Source organism: Camelus ferus, chromosome 30, assembly GCF_009834535.1.
Source record: "Camelus ferus isolate YT-003-E chromosome 30, BCGSAC_Cfer_1.0, whole genome shotgun sequence".
In the NCBI taxonomy this organism is placed as follows: Eukaryota; Metazoa; Chordata; class Mammalia; order Artiodactyla; family Camelidae; genus Camelus; species Camelus ferus.
In genome coordinates, this window is record NC_045725.1 from 21,425,843 (window position 1) to 21,443,887 (window position 18,045).

Consider the following 18,045-nt stretch of genomic DNA (forward strand, 5'->3'; position numbering starts at 1 on the left):
TCTGCCTGGACTCACAGCTTTCTGAACACAGAGTCATATGGCTTTGTTTTGTTTTGAAATAGAAGAAAAGTCCGGAGTGCAGGAAGGTGGCTGGGATTTGCGTGACTGGGTTGGACATGGGCGAATGCATAGGAAAGTAAGAGTGAAAGTCATTGTCCATTCATGGGGGGTCTGTCAAAACCCAGGGAGACAAAAGTTCCAGAAAACTCACAGACCAAGTTGATCAGGAGTGTACCAGCCCAGAGCTGATTAAACACTTGCACCATGTAATCATTTGAAAATCACTTTTGTCTAATAGTATCTACAATGAAATAAATTACCGCAAAAAAGCTCAGCTGTTTCTCTATTACTCCTTTTCTTCCCCCAGCCTTCTCCTCTCAAACCCATTCCCATCCCTACGTTTCTGCTGTTTGCACAACAATCTGGGTACTGAGTCACAGATTATTATTTCCACTGTACAGATTCTAAAATCTGCACTTTGATAGGAGCCTCATGGCTAATAAAGGAGGTATTACAAATCAGTGAAAAAGAAGTAAATTATTCAAATGTGATTTTAGAAAAATTGGCTCTCTTGGTGGTGGGAAACAGCTAAATTTCACTTCACATCACAAAATAAAATAAACTGCAGATATGTTAACATTATCTCACCCCCCAATTACAAAAGAAAAAAGACTAAGAAAATATAGGTAAATATTTATCTGGTCCCCAAATTGAAAGAGTTCTCCAAGCCTAAAACAATGTGGGAAATCACAAGGGAAAAGAGTAACAGATGACACCACACAAAAATTTTAAATATCTAGTTTAAAAAAAAATGAATAAAAGCAAAGCCAACAATAAACTGGAAAAAATATTAGCCATATACATGACAAGGCAAAAGGTTAATATTCTTACTATATAAGGCATCCATACAAATCAATAAGGAAAAGAAATAGAAAAGTGGGTGAACGTTATGAATGGATGATTTACAAAAGAGAAAATACATCCACCTGCTAATACACATACAAAAAGCTGCTCAGCCACAAAAGGGAATCAAAGAAATTAACCGCAAAGTCATCAGATACAGCTTCATGCTTATCAAATTAGTAAAATACAGAAAGATTGATAGCACCAGACGCTGCAGAGGCGAGGTGAGAGGAATACCAATTCTGTGACCTTTCTGGAAGGCAGTTTGGCGACACGTGTCAAGAACCTTGAAAATAATCCTGTTCTCTGACCTGGTAATTCCTCTTTAAGGAAGGATTCTATCCTAAAAGGTGATCAGAAATGTGGGCCAAGATGCACGTAAAAGACATTCTTTACAGAGTAATTTATAATTTCCATAAAATATGGAAACAGTATCCCCCAGTAAGAGAGTAGTTTAAATTGCAGCGTATCTACAGAATGCAATATTATAAAGGTATTAATGTTTTTGAATCATTTTAGCAGCAGGGGAAATATTTATGAGAGAGCATTAGGTGAAGAAATGCTGACTGCAAAATGGTATACAGTGTAAGATCTCAAATATATAAACATGGCATGGGGAAAAGACTGGAAAGCAATGTCCACAGTGGTTGGCAGTGAGTTAAAAAGTGATTACAAACTTTTAAAAATGTATTTCTAATTTTCTCCAATGAAAGGCATTTATTTTCTAGCCAGAAAAAAAAATTGGGAAAAACATCTGTGGTTTTAATGTAAAAGTCTCACAAAGGTAAACAGCATAACAGAACTCAGCTTCCAGTCACATGAGTCCACGTCCCCTGTTCTCCCCACCCTATCACAGGAGGAAAAAAAAAAAGACCCTCAACAACTAAAAAGCTCACTATACTCTAAAATCACTCCTGAGTTGGTGAATATACTTAGTTGCAATTATGTAGTTATTAGTCATTAGTCCTAATTAGTGCCTCTGTGTTCTGCTTTTTCTGTGTAATATTATCTAACACGTAAATTCCCACATGTCCACATAGTCAATGTGCACAGCATTTTAACAACGTGGCGGTCATTGCTATGTGTTCGCCAAACCCTTTCAGCCTGGGCATGTAGTGATACATCCCGCAGCCCTCCTTGCATGTAGGTGCGGCCGGCTGACTGAGTTCTGGCCACTGGGATGTGGGTAAGAAGTAATGTTGCCTCCAGCCCTCCAGATCTGGTGCACCATGTCTGCCGTGCTGTCCTCTGTTCCCTCATCCTCCTGTGAGATGCAGAGGGGAAACGGTGGAGCCACTGACTGGCTCACCCTGGGTCCCTGGGTGTCTGTACGGAGTAGAGAAACTCCTCTCCCCAACCGACCCCCGTTGGACTGTGATGTGGGCAAGGAATAAACTTCTACTGTGAGAAGCCATCAAGGCTTGGGGTTGTTGGTGAAAGCAAAGTTCTTCTGCCCTGACCCCAAAGACAGAGCTCCTATCCCATCACCTCAGCACATCGTAGCCTGTCTGACCACTGTCCTATCCCGAGTGTTGACATGGCTGCTAAATAACACCATGATTATCTTTGAAGAAATGATATTTTTCATTTGTTCTTTCTGGCTTATACTTACTGAGTATTTTCCCCAGATGGAATGATTCCCCAACTGGGATGACCAGGGGTCATACCGATGCATTACCAGGGATTTAACTCTTTCGTAGCTCTTGTTACACCCGTGCCAGCCTGCTCTCTAGAAATCCTGGAGCAAAATGAGTGCAGCATCAGCAATGCATCCTGTTTCCCCACATCCCCAGCAACACTGGGCTTTACTGTTTTTAGTTCTGTTTGTTAATTCCTTAGCACCAAGCAGAAAGTGCTTTAAAGAGATGCTCCTGAGGTCTTTTGCGCATGCAACACTCAGTGGGAGCTCCTCTATTGCAGTTTGTGGCCTGATAATATTTTGCTCTTCCAAGCTTACCTTATTCCTTACCCTTTGGCCTGCCCTCCGATACAGGCAGCCACAGGGACATTCACAAGTCCTGCATTAGGAAAGTGATGACATTGCAAAATGCAGTAAAAGGAATCAAGCTCTCACTTCTACGTTACAAAATAGGCTTTTGGAGACTCACAGCAGAGACTAGAGTTTTAAGGGGGGGAAGGAAGCTTTATGTGTTTCAAAGCCTGGCTTTTGAGCATAAGAAGCCTCAGGCCTGAAGGACTCAGGCATAAATAATAGATTTGGAAGAATACGTGATCAGTCAGAGCCAGACAGCTCTGCCCCAGGCTAGATAAAGTTTCTCCGGGCTGAGGGAGCTGAGAAATAAAGAAGGAAGGGAGGGCTTAAATGGCGAGTCCGGAAGGCAGAGGTGTGGGACAGAAGCCCCAAGGGGCAGGGTGACACCCAGTCCCCGTGCTCTGCGTGTGCCCAAGCAGCAGGGCAGAAGCTTGTGTGGATTCGCCCATTCATTCAGGAAGGCACAGTTCTGAGCACCACGGTTATAAATAGACCTAGTCATTGCTCTCATGGAGCCGACATCCTAACGGTGGGAAGGAGACAGTAAACAGACAAATGCATGTATATATATATGGGGGGCATTTATTATATATTGTCAGTGGTGATGAGTGCTCTGCAGACAAATAAAACAAGACTGAGCATGATGGATGGGGGTGTTATTTTCAATAAGGTGTCAGGGAAGGCCTCTCTGAAAAGGAAGCATTTACACAGTGATGTGGGAAGAAACCATGAGCATATTTGGGCATAGTATTTGCTAGGAAGTGAGAACAGCAAGTGCAAAGGCCCTGAGGCAGAAGTATGTCTTGTCATAGATGGATCTACAAGGAGGCCAGAGTGGCTACAGCAGAAAGAGAGAGAGATGGAGAGATGGTAGGAGAGACAAAGTCAAAGAGGTAGCAGGGAGACAGGCCACAATCAGGCTATCTGGGCAGACAGGATGGAGGCAGCCATACTTAATACAAGGCTTCTCTCCCCTTTTCCCAGGGTAGTGTCCAAGTTCCAGGCTATGAAGGGCCAAGGCAATGAGGGTGGGGTGTCACAAGGGGGAACGTCTGGGCTGCAGTCACACCAGATATGACTGACATGCAGTGACAGCAGATGTGTCCCCAAGGTCTCCCCAGCATCCTCCTGGCTTCCTACCATGTCCACTGTCCTCCCCCATCCCTGGGCCTCTTGTAAGCACACAGAAGACAGTTGGCCTCCCCTGCACCTTGCGGAGGTGTGCCTGCAAGATGCCAAGCAAAGTCCAGAGGAGAAGCTAGTATTTGGGTCCCAGTGCACCCTTGTCCCCTGCTTTGCAACTTATTAGCTATTTATATTCACGCTGCCACAGCCCTGCCTGTCACATATAAGCACTGGCTTCAAAATCCCCACCCCTCACTTGAGCTCAGGAATTTAGATTAAAGCAATCAGATTATGCAAAGAAATATCAAGAACATCAAAATATGACTTAACCTTCCCTAGAAATTAGTTGCTAACTACTGTAAATAAGTCTCTAATTAGGTGAACATGATGGAAGAGGGATTTTGTTTAGGTTCTTTAGCAGTTTCTTATGTATTTTTCCACTCAGGTAAATGAACACACACACGTGCGCGCACGCACACACACATACACACACACACACCCCCCCCTGCATGCTCTAGAAAAACAGGGATCAGGAATCTGGCACCAGCTATAGACAGATTGCCACTCCTGTTCTAAATGAACTGCCGGCCTGGGCCTCCTTTTCATCTCAAAGGCCACTTGGCATAACCCCATTCATCTGCACAGACTGTCAGATTCTCTCTCCTGGACTTCTCCTGTGACCTTCATTCTATTCCCTGCTCATGCCTGAGTGTGGCGGCTGCACTGGATTGATTAAAGTTTTAGCCCTGTCTTGTTTTAATTCAAGAGCTAAACGGAGCATTTAAATGAACTCATCGCAGGCCCAACTGTCAGGATCCTGAAATCTGGTGCACATTTCTCCTCGGCAACCCCACCCCCATTGTCACTGCTCTGGCTCCGGGTTGGCTTCTGGGTGATGTTCACGGTTGGTTAAAAATGACATCATCGGAGAGAGTGAGAGTAGATTAATGTTCATTTCCATCCATCCATCCATCACTGGAGGTCCTGGGTTCATTAACTGTGCTCCAGTCACGATTGCCCTCTACGTCCCATAATTCATCGAGGGCTCTAATGAACCAGCATCGAGTTTGTCAGTTTCCCCAGTTTTGACCGGAAGGGAAAAGAGTTCTTTGGTGCCAAGCATCTTCTATCTTGGAGAGAGAATGTGAGGAGAAGGGTAGAGAAAGGCTGGCACGGTGACAAATGTCAGAACAAACTCATTCATCATCTCTATTTGCAAACACCAAGAAGCACTCCCACAAGCTCACGGACTCTGAACTCACACCTTTTCTTCTGTCCTGGGTCTTCAGTCTGATTGCTGTTTTCCAGGGAGTCACTTGGTCCCTCCATTCTGTTTTTCCACTGTAATAACCTATGGTTCTTCTTATGACAGAGGAGGGAGCACAAGAGAAGAGGCACAGGCATCCATCACCAGGGCTGGATCAGACATACAATGTCACACCTGTGCCCCACGAAATTCTCAGGGGTCTCTCATCTATCCATGCATCCATCCAAGTTAATCCATTCAATTCAACAAATATTTCTCATTCATCTTCTATGTGGCAGGAACTGTGCCAGTTGTTGGGGTGTTTTAAAATGTACCAAAGATTTTGATTTTAATTCATACACATTGAGGCCAAGAGATCAGGAGATAACTACTGAAAAGACAGTTTGTCTTTCATCAAGCCAGTCCTATATATTTTATACCGATGCGATGGAACACTACACAGCAATAAAAAAAGGAATAAGCAACAAATACTTGCAACATGGATGAATTGCAGACAGATGTTGAGTAGTAGGAAGCCAGAGACAAAACAGTTCCATTTATATGAGGTTCAAGAATATGTAAAACTTATACAAGTCAGAATTGGGGTTACCTCTGGGTATGTGGGTATTGACTTTGAAGGAGTACAAAGGAATTTTTTGGGATGCCAAAAGTATTATGTAAGATGCTCTGCATGGTTGTCATATGAGTGAATACAAATGTTAAACCAAAAAAAAAAAAAAAAAAGGAAAAAAACCAAGAAGATAGTTTTTACTTACAATTTCCCAAGAGGACGGTGCACACCATGCCACAGTGTACAGGGCACACCAGGGGTGGTCAGGAGGCAGAAGGAGTGAGGAAAGAAAGGACAAGTGTCTCTGTTGGTGGTTTTCATGAGAAGGAATGGGTGAGGCAAGGTAAGAAGCTAAGGAAGCTTGGGATTGGATAGTTTGAAGAACTGCAGAATCTGGGTTGCCCTCATTGTCCGGTGCCCAATCCTGGGGTGATTTAGGACAGGGGGATAATGTCCTGGACCTCCAAAACCTGATGAAAGGAGGCGAATGGGGTGGATGGACCTGGGATCAGTTGGTGTGCATATCAAAGGCATGCTTGAAGACGGCTGTTTGCTAGCTCCAGGAATTAGCTCGCTGTGGAAGGGGCAGTCTCTCCATGGTCTGTAAGGCCCTAAGATGTCAAAGCATCATACAATATAGAAAATTAAAAACATGATTAATACATAAGGTTTCCCCAATTGATTAATACATAGGGTTTCCATCCTTGAAGAGCTCACAGACCTCAAAATAGTTGCAGGAGAGTTTGATACCATATTGGCATAGGAGCTGTATTAGTCATCTCTGGGGATGTCTGTCCAGCTCACAACCTCCCACTCTTTGGAAATAGACTCCAAATTTAAAGGAGTAGCAATAGCCAGGTTGATAATTTGTGTCTTCATCCCTCGCAACCCAACCCCACCCTACCATGGCCCATTGGACTAAAGTGGACCCTAGTCCCAAGCTTGGCCAATCAAATGTCCTCTGCCATTAATTTGGAATTGAGATTCAGAGACTGCAGATCCGAGCAGGTGCAAATTGTGATGGGTAAGCACAGGGGCCAGGAGATGGTCTTCACCACACAGAGCAGCAGCCCCCAACCCTGGCTACAAGTAGAGCCATCTGGGGAGCTTGTAAGACGTACTTAATGCCAGATTCTCAGGTCAGGACACTTACATCAGCATCTCTGAGGGTGGGGCCCAGGTGTCACAGCCTTACCTGTCCGGCCTGATTCACCCTCTACACCCACCAAAACCGAACTCTTACGCCCTAGGCCCTCCAAAAGCACCGCGGCGTGGAAGCGACGTGGCACTGCTGTCGTTTGTGTGGATATTCTGCACGTCCATGGAGTATTGCGGTAGGGAGCCTGGGGAGGATTTGCAGTCAGCATTCTCCTGCTCAGCTTCTAATAATAGGAATGCCCATCACAGGAAGATGTGTGGTGTACCCGAGAAGTCAATACATCAATTAACCAAGAAATATTTTTAGAGAGGGGGATGAATGAGAGGAAAGACAAATGTCCTGCTCTGGAGGAGACTTTAATTAAGCTGCGGAAGGACTTTCGATGTCGATGTAGATAAACACACAGAAATACACATGCCCATGTGCAGTCTATTTAATTGACAATAGGAAACCCAGCATAACACATACTGAATGAATGGTACTCCAAGTGATCAGAAACGAAAGCCCACTCCGCGCTGGCTGGTCCAGGAAGACTTCCTGGAGGTGGAGGTATTTAACCAGGTCTTTTAGGGGAAAGGTGGGCTTCAAAGAAGTGGAGAAGGCAAGTAGCACACGGCAGGCCCACAGACCAAGGCAACTTGAAGGAGCATCTTCCCCTACCCCACTGTGAAAAACAGGCCCCCCAGAAGCTGTCCTCAGCCCTCTACTTACCCTGCTCCCGCAGCTCTCCCCAATCTAAATTGTCCTCTGTTCATTACTCCCCTATAGTCTTGGGATTTACACCCTTCCCCCTCCAGGGTGACTTCCTTCTCCGATGAGCAAACCAGAGTCACTTGGGGGCTTAAACTGCCACTGGTCCAGATCCAAGAAAGGACAAGAACCCAGGTCTGACCTTTCACAGAGCAGATGCCAAGAGACGAGGCAGGTGATCAGACAAGACAGGAGACTGGGACTCAGACCTGGGAAGATTGCCACCTTTCAGAGACATTGGTACATCAAACCCTCAAAACTCAGTCAATCCACACAGGAACTGTGCCCCACCTTCAAAATATCCACTCTAAGAGGTAGAGACAGACAAGAGTTTTGTTCCAGCAGCTCAGCTCCTCCCAGGAGCTAATTCCTGAATGCCCAGGGCCTAGAGTAAGTATAAATCCTAGTCATTCCAGAGAAATTGTCCTTCCTGCATTCTTTCCCCACATTTGCAAATCCCTCCCCAACTTGAGATGAACCAGCAGCCCTTGTGACAGCCATCCTCCCCCTGGGGCTCTTGTCAGGCCCAGGCTCCCCATGTCCCTCTCCTGGACCCTTCATTCCTGACTCTCAAGTATTCAGCCTAAAATTCTCAGACATCTTCCTGGCCCTCTAAGGCCTTGGAACCCACAGCCTCCGGTCAGAGTTTCCGGCCAGGTGCGTCCCTCTCTGTGCCCTCAAGAGCAGAGCTCAGATTTCCATACCTCTCTTCTCCTTTCAAAAATGTCCCTTCCCTCCTCTCAGTTTGGGTAGGAGAACAACATTTGAGGACAGATGCCCCCGGGGTGTCTTGGTCCTGGGGTCGCTGTCCCCCGGCTTCCCTCCCCTACTTCTCATCCCCTTTAGGGGCTTTTTCCCACAACGGCAGCTGAGTTGCAGCTGTAGGTTTCGAGCCAGGCCCGGAACCTTCCTGCTCCTTTCTGCTGCTGTGGAAGGTTTCCCTGCCACCAGGGATGCAAATGAGCCTCACATGCATTTTTTGAGAGACCTTGGACACCTCTGCAAAAATAAGCAGAAGCCCGTTTATGGTTTTAGAGTATTCTGGATAGTGTATTTGGTGTCCAGGAACATGGACTCTGCGGGGCCCCACTGCCCTTCCCTTGCCTGTTTGTTTTGGTTTGCCCCGCAGTGCTAGCCAGCCACCAGGAGATCTGCATCATTGTTCCAAATAGATTTGTCCACTTTCTAATGATAGACTCTTGGGAGGTTTGACACTGGACCAGTGCTTCTTCCCCTTTGAGGGGAAAAAAAAAAAGCCAATAGCTAATATAGAACTGTTCCTTCCGAGCCGTGCAGGCTGCAGCTCTCAGATTTCAGCCTCGCTTTGCTGTGTCCTTCCTGAGAGTTTGAGCACCAAATGCCAGCACGCAGACCCTCTCCCGACAGCTTCCTGCTGCCTCCATGCTGGCCGGGCAGGCAGCGTACAGGACAGTGAGCCTGATTGTGGTGTCACAATTAAAAGCCAACATCTTACGCCCAGCAGGCTGCAGATTTGGCGCACTGGATGGTCTCGGGGCTGTCCCACCAGAAATGGCGGAGAAAGATGCAGCTGACATTTTTAGCAATTTGCGTAACGCCATCCCCCGAGGCTCTTTTACATCCTTCCTGCCCATGGATTGAGATTCAGATGTTCAGCGTTCCCTGCTTTTTTTGCTCTCTCAGTCGTCCCTCCACCCAGAATCACGTGACCCAGCCCTACACTCCTGTCCTCAGAGGACAATCAGAATGACACCTTTAGTGTTTGTGCCTGATTTTACGGCCTCCTGATCTTGTGCCCTTTGGAGTTCAAAGGTCACATCAGGCAGCAGGCAGGGAGGTTTTTGATGTAACCTCTGAACCCCAGAAAACAAAAGGGCAGAGGCCCACAGAGACCATCCATCTAAAAATGGGCATATGAAGAATGCACCTCCATCAGCCCAGGGCATGCAAATCACCAAACATTTTTATGGGGCAGCCGGCTAAATCCAAACTTAGAGCCGGAAGGAGGGACGCAAACCCCCGATCCCAGCACATAAATCAGAGCTTGAGAAGAGCAAAGAAATGAGTTTACAGCTGGCTCAGAGTGAAAGGATTTGCAACATGTGATTTATAAATTGGCTTCCTCCCCCTCCTCTTGCCCCCATACAAACACACACACACGTGTGCACACACACACACACACTCACGTGCACGACGGTCAACACTCCACCATCAATTGAAAATCAAGCACTTTCCTTTCCAAAGGTTTGCCCAGTGGCGAAGCCTGCTCTGGACAGATGTGTGAGGGCCATCAAAGGCCAAGGGCTTTCTCCTTGGCCACCAGAACCCCCCTCAGAAACGGGCCAAGAGGCAGTAGAGCTGACCGCCAATAAGAAAGACGAGGACTTGTCAGATAGATGAAAGGTTGGTCCCACAAAGCAGGTCACATTCTGCAGCGCAAATGTCAGCTCCCACACTACACAGATTGTCCCAAACAGCCCTGAATACCTGGCACACACGACGTTGAGCAAAGGTCAGACTAATTTCTGAATTGCTGAGAAATATGATTCAAATAGTTAGGGCACTGAACAGGAGGGGCTCCCATGCTCATTACTACTGAGATTTTATTTCTGTAAAAAAAATAAACACCTACGTGTGTGTATCGAGCTTAGCCAGGCAAAACGCTGATGCTGGGAAACAGATCTTGAGAACTTTGCAGAACAACTTTGTAGGAGCCGAAAGTTCTGTTCAGAGACCAGAACATGGGAAGGAAAAAAAATAAAAGTGCCTTATCCTTTTAAATGAAGATTCAGTTTGCAAACAAAATGTGTCTTCTTTTTAAAAGATAAGGAAAGAAATGTGTCCTCTTCTATAGTGAAGCCGAAAGTTGTATGGGGATCCTCCAGATCCTCATCTCAGACCCTCCATCTGGAAGAATTTCTCTCTGCTCTGCCTCATCCACCTCCTCCTTTTAACGTTGTTTCAAATTGTCTTTTCCCTGCCAGGGGTGACTCTATTTTTAACTGTATCTGAACAGGAGCATGACTGTTTAATAGAAATGTGTCCTGAACAGTGGGACCCACATTTTAGTACCTATTTAATATTTTTAAAACCCAATTGAAAAAAATAAGAGTTCCAATCATCAGAAGCAAATCTGAGGAAGATGGAAATATTTGAAGATTCCTCTAAAGAAGATACTCTTAAACTTTTTCTTTGGAGGGGAGGTAATTAGGTTTTCATTTATTTATTTAGATGGAGGTGCTGGGGATTGAACCCAGGACCTCATGCATGATAAGCCAGGCGCTCTACCACTGAGCTGTACCCTCCTCAACATATTCTAAAGCAGATAAAGGGAGAGTTGCGGTTTCTAAAAACAAAAGGTCCTATGCTAAAATTTTTAATGAAATGAAATCATCATAATAAAAAATTCTCTGGGACTCTGTTTCTACCTGTGAGTTATGCTGAGAATTAAGCACCTCTCCTTGGACATTGGAAAATCCTTGTGGATGTGTAGTGTGGGGAAGGTATATAAGCCCAGCTTCCCTCTACTTTCAGAACAAAGACTCCTTTCCTCCACCTCCACTCTCCCAAACTTCAGGTGCACAAACATGTACATGTACGTGTACACACACACACACACACACGCAAAATGAACCAAGAAAGGAAGGAAAAGAGATTGGTAATGAGAGAGCCCACTAATGGCTTGGCTTAAGTATAGAACAACATCCCATCTCTGTTCTAGAAAATAATCAATCAAGCACTTAATTTTCAACATAAAAGTAAGCTGCCAGGAGACTGTTAATAGATAACCAAATAAATTAACAGTTGTAGGTGGGATTTGAAACCAGGTCAGATTTCCTTCTCCCCCAAGCTCTGAGCTCATGCATATAAATGGTCTCCCCAGCTGGGCACTCACTCTCACACCGTTTCAAAGTGGGAAATCTCCTTTTAGCCAATATCCCCTCTCAGTGGGCTGGTCACTTCAGGGAATTGTCCTTTGTGCGTCTTCCATAAATTTTATAACACCGCTACTCTACAATATTGATGGGCAACTTGGCCTTGGCCCAGGGCCGCAGTGGGTTAGCGTGGCCATGAAAATCTTCAGAAGCGTAGAAACAGGAGGGAACACATTCCCCGCTGACCTTTCTTAAAGGGAGAATTGTGTAAGTGCAGTGGTTACCTGAGCTGGACGCCTGCCTGGCTTTGACGGACGGCTCTGCCCTCTGGGAGCCGGTTCAGAGCCAGGCGGGGGCGGGAGGGACACACACAGGCAACACTCAGGTACCTGCAGACGCGTAAAGGGCAAGTGAAATCCACACATAATCCCCCAAGTTGTTTTAACCGGAAACTCCACTTTCTCCCGACATTCAGAGTCTTTGCAAAGTTACTGATGAATAAGGATTGACAGCTTTCTAGTCTGTCTCTTTTTCCCTCAACCCACGACCTTCTCAGGGCAAGTGGCCAAAAGGAAACGCAACAAGCAACATAAAAGGCAGGACTAGAGAATTGATCCCTGATTCCTGGAGGCTCCGCGGGCTCTCTAAACTTCCAGGATAACCTCCGTCCTGCCAGCACAGTCTCTTCACGACGCTCCCAGAGAAAACAACACAGAAAAATCCCACCTCCCAGAATAAAGTCACACTGAGAACAAGACAGCAATCATCTGCGAACCAAATGAATAGCAAGAGTCAATAATCACTACCAATTATTGGGCCTTGAACACACACACACACACACACACACACACACACATCAAGCACCGTTCTAAACACATTATGCATGTGATCTCATTTAACACTTTTTAAAAAATCTGCCAAAATATCCTTTGGTCCAGAAAACCCACTTCTAGGAGTTTTTTCCTATGGAAATGGTTGCAGACTATGCCTAAAAATTTTGTCTGTAAGGATGTGTATCAAATATGAGCAAAAAATAATAAAACTGTCCAATAAGTGAGAAGTGGTAAACAAATCACAGTGTATCCAAACAGTATGATTTTGTACAGACATTTAAGTCTATGCTGTAAAAGAATATGTAATGACAAATAAAATGTGTCCATGACATAGTATTCAATAAGCAATATAAAGAGTAGAAACAATACGAATATTTTTATAAATTTAAAGTAAAATTTTATAAATTTTTACAGATTTATGCATAAAATATACGTGATAAGATTCGTCAAAGTGCTGTAAGATGATAACAGGTGATTTTTTTCCCTTTATTTATCTTACGTTTTAATTTCTTTTAACTTATAAGAAATGTCTTTTAAAAGTGATGATTCAAGTACAGTGTCCAAATACTCATAGGTGTGAACTAACTTAATAATAGCCTATTACACACACAAAGCCCTTTCTAGTCTAGTGCAATGTGGTTTTACATGCGTTGTCTCAGCTGACCCTCACGGCAGCCTTTTGACAGGTGGCCAGAGCAGGTGTTTTAGAATTCTGGGGATTTTCAAACATACAAAGAAATTAAAGGGAATGGTACAAAGATCCCAGCTCCCCCCCCCCCCGCCCCCACTGCGCCTCGCCGGGCAGCTCGCAGGTCTCTCTGGAGAAGGGATGCTCGGGCTGTGGACCACTGGCCCGCTGCTCCAAGCTCTCCCACCGACTGAGGGGGACGCAGCTCCAACTGCTGCATCTGAGCCTCTCAAAGTAACCTGCCTCATTCCTGCTTTGGCTTCTCCCGCCATGAGCACTTAGGTTCTCCAGAATTCTGCTCTGCTCAGGACAGGAAGGGAGTGCGTGGCAGGGGAACATCCCAGAGTACATGGAAAGCAAAGTCTCCGACAAGGGATTGTCCGCGCTGTGATGGGGCTGGCTCTTGCTGGCTCACGAAAGCCAGTTGTTGGCATCTCTGCCCAGCTCTGCCCTCAGTGACGTCACAAAGGCAGCTTGGGAGTCGGCAGAGGTGGCAGTGTTTACACCATGGAAATCGGCAAACCCTACCCATCAGGGCCTTTTCTCCCCCCCGGCAGGGCCAGTTTTTAACAGTTTTCAGCACACTGCTGGGTTGTCTTGGAAACAGAAATCCACATATTAAAATGACGGTTGACTATCCAGACTCTCCTTTAAACAAAATTATGCCTGAAGAGACTACAGCAGGATCTGGACATTGTTTTGAAATGCTGTCACGTTATCCAGAAAACCATTTCAATATTTATGAACTTGCCAATTTGCCTACTATCCACCCGTCTTGCAGACACTTAAATTTGTCTCCTCTTGCTGTGTCCTCTTCAAAGAAAAGGTGTCCAGTGCACTTTTTACATTTCTAAACTTGATGGGCCCAAACGATATTTGAGACAAGAGCGGCCCCTTCCACCGAGGTGCTGGGTCCACGTGGGACACTCCATGGCCTTGGCCTTGCTCCCTGGGGCCGTAGGGCGGGGCAGCATGCTGGCCTCTGCTCCGGCTCCCAGTCCTCGGGCCACTTCCCCTGGTGCTGCACGGACCAGCTCTGCTCTTTCTGCACTTGTGGGTAACTCAGCAGGGACTGAAACTTGATCAGGGGATAACTTGGTCCAGATGGTGCTGATGCAGACAGAGATAATGGGCAGAAGCATCCAGCGGGGCGCATCCTTAGTCTGGGGGAATCCATTTAAAGTTCTTTGAGAAGTGACTGTACCGAGCTGCCACACACCCTTCAAATGCGACCTCGTGTTGTACAGCTGCTGCCACATGTGTGAGCTTGCTCCCGAAGAGACGATCAGCTCTCAAGAAGGGAAGACCAGGCTGACCTTCTCTGCAGGGTGGCACCGCCAGGCTCAGCTGGGTACTGGGCCTTTGCGGGATGTTAAACAGATCAGGCATAAATCCCTGAAGACACCCCCAGCTCCCAAGGATCAAGGGATTCCGGCAAAGGATAACGGGGCTGGAGGCAAAAGAAAGCATCGCAGAAGCGCAGAGTGAAAGGGCCGCACGTAGTGGCTGTCGCTGTCTTGGTCAAGTTGTGAGGCATAGGAGAGGGTGGAATTCACCATTTGACACAGTTTTTTCCTTTGGTGTCACGGACTCGACACAAGACACAAATGAAAGAAACTGCTTGTCATCTGCAGAGCCCAGTCCTGAGAAAAGTTGGCTTTGCTTCAGGAAAAAACAGGAACTGTGAAACCAGAGGCACTAGGGTGTGAAGCTGACACTGTAGGGAGAAGGTCGCTCTGGGATGGGCGAGGACACAGGGCGGCATCCTGGGGCCAGCTCTGGACTCAGCACTCTGCCGCCTTCTCTCTGACTACCATGGTCCTCAGAAAGTTTGACCTCCTGGAGGAATGGGCGTGCAAAGAGGCCCCTGTGAAACAGGAGGGGCATGCAGAGAGCCGCTGCCAGCCTTAGGAAGGAGTGGTTTGTTACCTGAACAAGTGCCCGGTGCAGCCTGCGATTCTCAGACAAGTGGCTGGGGCTGAGGAAGGGGCAGAGGTGCACCTCCACCCAGCCCTCCAGCTGCAGATGAGCAGGAGAGGGAGACTCTCGCGTCTTAGGGACCTGTTAGTACCACAGGCCCATGGGATTTCTTGGGAGACAACTGGAATCTTACTAAAAAGATTAAAATAACTAGTCACCATGGGACAGCTTCCATTCTCAATAGACCATGATCTACAGAGAGAGCTGCCTCTTTCTCTAGAACGAACCTGGGGAACAGTGCAATATGCAATCCACATGTACTATTTCCATCATCCCAGGAAAGTATATGTACCATCCCAGAAAAGTTCCTTTTTAGGTAATAGTGTTTTCGTAAATGGTCACCAACCAGCTCTCTGAAAAGACAATCTATGTATATATGTGTATATGTTTATTATAAATTTTCCCAGTATTAAAGATACAGGACACACCATTGACAATAATAAAATACACAGCACTCTTGGCTGTAAATTCCGTGTAGTCGATTCTCAAAGAATGCTTTTGTTGATTTTTACCAGACTCTTGTAACTGTAGCCAGCCTATATAGTTCTGACCTGAATATTGATGTTTTTGTTTACATGAATAATACACATGTGAAATAACTTCTTTGTATGTCAAAAGTTCACTTGGATAAATCAGATAATAGTTTTCACATAATGGGAGAATATTCCCTTAAGCTTTTTGTGCTATTCACAATGTCATGGATACAGACATGACAACGTTTAATATGCATAAACATTGTTTCCAGCACTTTCTAGGTAGTCAACAAAAGTGTAGGTAATCAACAAAACAAGCAAACTCTAAGACAGAGTATTTGCTGATTTCCAGTGTAAATAGCCCTTCTATAGCCTGTTTCAAGCCACCAAGAAGATGTCACTGAACAAAGCTGGAAAAAAATGCCATCACTATATGCCGTTTTCACTACAGAGGTATGATAAACACAAGTCACCTCTAGAACAAAGATGACAAAATATAGTAAAGCAATTGGGAAATTATGATTTTTGAGTATTTATTACTTCTGTTTTTAACATAATGTAATTGTAAGATGTAACATTGTTAATGCTTGCTATGTTTAACCACTGGAAATTTTAACAATCGGCCAGCAACCCCCTGCGTGTAAGCCTGTGCAGTTAATCCCATCCCACATATACAATTTTTTTTTAAATAAGGAAAAGGTAAAAATATAGAATACTTCAAATTCTCAGGGCAAAATCTATTATTTCTTAACATGTTGGGAAAGTAAAACTTCGACCCATGCGGGAGAGTGGGAAGGAGAAAAGACAGCCCGTGTGTTTTCATTTCAGGGGCAGGCTGCTGAGAAGGGGCCTGGGACATCAGAGTGACAGCTGTCAAGTGACCAGAAATAGGACCCGGTGAGTCCTGCCCAAGGGCTGATAACAAAGGTTCAAACCAGGCTTTTTTCCAAAAACGTTTTTAATTCTGACATCCCTTCTAATAGCTTACCGTAGACTAATTTAGCCAGGAGTTGTTATGCTAAAAGTGGAAGCTAATGATTTCAGCTCAAAACGACTAAGCCGGCACTATCAGAGTACATTGTACGGAACCGATTGTCAAGGGTGTATTTGTTTTCCACTTCCTTTTCTCTGCAGAAAGGCTTAATAAGATTCCCACAGCCAAAGCAGAAGCATTTCCTCCTCTCCCGGGAGCCGGGAGGATGACTGTGTTCTCTGGGGGGCACCCACGTTCCAGCGCCCTTCTAAGACTCATCTCACACAGGGAGCTGAAGGGCACCAACTGCTGCTGCTGCTCGTCATGTTAGGGCCACTCAGCGAATACTGACAGCATCGACGTATTTCTCCTGAGCGCCCACCGGTACCCATCACTCGGCTCTGTGCCGTATAGCTCGGCACACTTTCCAAAGGAAGTGCGTTGTGAAAAGCAGCATGCCTTTTTAAGGCAAAGATCAGATATTAGATCACACAAGTGTCCAGCTGGAGGAAATCTAGGGGAAAAAGTGACGATCAAGTTTTCAGGTGCCGCTGCTTGAATTAGTCAGGAATGTTAGAAACTGAGCACACGGGAACTTCAACAAAAGTATGACATGATTAAATATTTCCAATGGCAATGATTTAAGCAGAATTCAGTTTTCTTGAGCCATCTGATATTGAGATTTAATCCATTTGATGTAAGTACCCTGAAACCTTATGATGCCAGCTTCTATAAAAAGAAATCTGAGCGTCGCAGGAAGCCTCCTAGACAGGGATAAGTCACTGAAGGGGCTTCTTGCAAAGGAATCTCAATTGTTAGGCAATCAAAACAAAACTCCTCAGAATATTTACAAAGTCTGGGGCATGACTTTGAAGTATTTTTAATTTTACAATTTTTAGAAAAAAATGAAAGAAATGATTAGCTTTTGTCTTCCTCCAAGGATTCCCATATTAAGACTGAGAAACTGAATGATCTTAATTTAGAACAAAAGTCTTAGGGTCCACTCAGAATCCTCTTTTTCCAGCTTGGAACGTCTCAATGAATTTCACATTTCTACCCAATGTTGAGAAGCACGTTCCTGGACCATCTTCAGGATCCTGACAGGAGGGGTTTTGCAGGCTGGGTTAAGAGCTTCGAGATGCAGTACCAAGATGTGGTCAAGGGGTCCAGGCTCACGTACTTGTGCACATGCGCACAGGTGTTTGTTCTTTCTTACAGCCACCAGCTTCAAATTCTGCCCTCCAGCTATAGCTACACAAGTTGGCTCCTTACCCCATCCACCCCCAAACCCAGAATGGAGGAGTACACGCAGACCCACAGGGTTACCTACACTCTGGGATGGGGAACAGGTCTTACTCCTGCCTCCACTCAGTGGTGTGGACTCACCCTTGTGGTGGTAATAACATATTTTGGCTCAATAGAATGGCATCAGATTGAGCAAGTGATTTCTCTTGCATACATTAAATTAGGATTTCTTGAATTAAATGCCCAATTTAT